We start from the raw sequence: 3,448 nt of genomic DNA on the forward strand, positions 1-3,448 counted from the left end.
GGAAAACCCTGGCCTGGTCAGATGAGTACCGGTTTCTGTTGGTAAGAGCTGATGGTAGGATTCAAGTGTGATGCAGGACCCACGAAGCCATGGACCAAGGTCGTCAAGAAGGCACTATGCAAGCTGATGGTGGCTCCACAACGGTGCGGGCTGTATTTACATAGGGCTGGGACCTCTGGTCCATCTGAACCGATCACTGACTGGAAATGGTTATAACTGCTTACTTGAGGACCATTTGCAGCCATTTATTGACCTCATGTTCCCGAACAACGGCGGAGTTTTTATGGATGTCACCGGGTCACAATTGTTTGCGGTTTGTCTGAAGACCTTTCTGGACAATTCGAGCGAATATCCCGTGACTTTTGTCATCTCAGAGTACACCGAGTATCATATTAAGTTTTTTACTGAGTTGACGCTTTCTTGCTACGTAGGACGCAGCATTTTACCTCGGATGGAGAGCCTGGACAAGTGCAGAATTAATTCCGTCATAGCTCCTGAGCATCAATGTAATGAGAACATCAGAAAACATCTGTCGCTACAGTTAAAACAACAGATGGGAACAAAAGTACATCTACTTGTTTCGGTGTTTTTACACCTCTGACTTTTAGGGGTATCTAAATTGATTACTATTACTAAGAAAGTACACGTGGACAGGAATTTGAAAATGTCACACTACTGCAATAAACAAATTGTTCTGATAATCGTAAACCCAATGAAACCTTTCACTGATATAGGGATTTTGTGGAAGACGAACAGACCACACGGAGTTCAACATAAAATAATTTAATTCTCTCTAGCACTGGCCACATACTGCACTGCTCAGATTGTAGAAAATATTTAAAAAACTATTTATGTGGAAGTACTGATACGTTCGTATCGAGAACCTGTACACTAGCGTCGGTGCCTGGACCTGCGGTGTCGGCAGTTTCCTTGGCGCGTCACAAGAGGACATGAGTTTCGCATGCGCCCCTTCGTATACGGTGCGAAGGCGCGGCACAGAGGATGTGTTTTTGGTAGGACATTGGCTACGGAGTCTCCTAGCAGCGGGGAACGTGTCAACAGTGCCCTTGCTTAGTAACAGTAGCCACCATGGAAAGCAGGTCGGTTTTTACTTTGGGCATAATTTACTTATTGGCGCTTTTAAACGATTCAATAATTCGAGTGCTAAACTTAATAATCAAGTTATCAGTGTGTGGCTTATGTGAATCGTTGGAGCCAAAAAAACTGTCAAAACTTTCTGCCGAGTGTCGTCTCTGCCGCTTACCACTCCCGGATCGCCGCATCCTCATCGTTCCATTTCAGGTATAAATAATATGAACTGTCTTTCCAAGTACTTTTCGAAATACTAGTGTTTTTTGCTATTTGATGCTAATATATTTTTTCATAGATGTCGTAAAACACGCGTCAGAAAAATATTGTAATTTCTGTCATGCCAAATCCTGATGGAGGAAGAAATTCATTGCTAGTATTTTGCCGCCAAAGCGACGAGAGGCAGTGACGTAAAATTCCTGATCATTAAACTTTTCGCCGATGCCCCTGGATAAAAATTCCAAACCTCTCCGCAATGTCTCATGGAGTGAGGGTAATTGCCACTATTGTGGTGATACGTTTGTGAAGTGAAGATGTTATGTTTGTTGGCTCCCTTGTTTTTATGAGAGGAGTGTGCCATGCATTGGTACTAATTCTTGCCCTTAAATCATTAAAAAAAAGTACACTGTACTGCGCACACATTTATCACGGGTACCTTATAACCGTCAAAAGGCGCCAAGAAGACACATATACACTCCTGGAATGGAAAAAAGAACACATTGACACCGGTGTGTCAGACCCACCATACTTGCTCCGGACACTGCGAGAGGGCTGTACAAGCAATGATCACACGCACGGCACAGCGGACACACCAGGAACCGCGGTGTTGGCCGTCGAATGGCGCTAGCTGCGCAGCATTTGTGCACCGCCGCCGTCAGTGTCAGCCAGTTTGCCGTGGCATACGGAGCTCCATCGCAGTCTTTAACACTGGTAGCATGCCGCGACAGCGTGGACGTGAACCGTATGTGCAGTTGACGGACTTTGAGCGAGGGCGTATAGTGGGCATGCGGGAGGCCGGGTGGAAGTACCGCCGAATTGCTCAACACGTGGGGCGTGAGGTCTCCACAGTACATCGATGTTGTCGCCAGTGGTCGGCGGAAGGTGCACGTGCCCGTCGACCTGGGACCGGACCGCAGCGACGCACGGATGCACGCCAAGACCGTAGGATCCTACGCAGTGCCGTAGGGGACCGCACCGCCACTTCCCAGCAAATTAGGGACACTGTTGCTCCTGGGGTATCGGCGAGGACCATTCGCAACCGTCTCCATGAAGCTGGGCTACGGTCCCGCACACCGTTAGGCCGTCCTCCGCTCACGCCCCAACATCGTGCAGCCCGCCTCCAGTGGTGTCGCGACAGGCGTGAATGGAGGGACGAATGGAGACGTGTCGTCTTCAGCAATGAGAGTCGCTTCTGCCTTGGTGCCAATGATGGTCGTATGCGTGTTTGGCGCCGTGCAGGTGAGCGCCACAATCAGGACTGCATACGACCGAGGCACACAGGGCCAACACCCGGCATCATGGTGTGGGGAGCGATCTCCTACACTGGCCGTACACCACTGGTGATCGTCGAGGGGACACTGAATAGTGCACGGTACATCCAAACCGTCATCGAACCCATCGTTCTACCATTCCTAGACCGGCAAGGGAACTTGCTGTTCCAACAGGACAATGCACGTCCGCATGTATCCCGTGCCACCCAACGTGCTCTAGAAGGTGTAAGTCAACTACCCTGGCCAGCAAGATCTCCGGATCTGTCCCCCATTGAGCATGTTTGGGACTGGATGAAGCGTCGTCTCACGCGGTCTGCACGTCCAGCACGAACGCTGGTCCAACTGAGGCGCCAGGTGGAAATGGCATGGCAAGCCGTTCCACAGGACTACATCCAGCATCTCTACGATCGTCTCCATGGGAGAATAGCAGCCTGCATTGCTGCGAAAGGTGGATATACACTGTACTAGTGCCGACATTGTGCGTGCTCTGTTGCCTGTGTCTATGTGCCTATGGTTCTGTCAGTGTGATCATGTGATGTATCTGACCCCAGGAATGTGTCAATAAAGTTTCCCCTTCCTGGGACAATGAATTCACGGTGTTCTTATTTCAATTTCCAGGAGTGTACATCATTGGTGGGTGTGCAAAAGATTAAATTTGCAATTCTCCGTAACAGGTAGAACGGCCGTCAGAATTTATCAGTGTTGCTCGTGTTTAGTGTTGTTACCAGGCCTGCTAAGGTACACAAGGGGAGTGAACAGCGTCAGATGTTAAGTGACTACTGCGAAGGAGACGGAGATGCTGCGCACTCGTGTGAAACACCGTTATACGCGCCTGACAGACTTTGAAAGGGGCTTTATTGAGGGACTCC

This window comes from Schistocerca americana, chromosome 2 (genome assembly GCF_021461395.2).
Source record: "Schistocerca americana isolate TAMUIC-IGC-003095 chromosome 2, iqSchAmer2.1, whole genome shotgun sequence".
NCBI classification, from domain to species: Eukaryota; Metazoa; Arthropoda; class Insecta; order Orthoptera; family Acrididae; genus Schistocerca; species Schistocerca americana.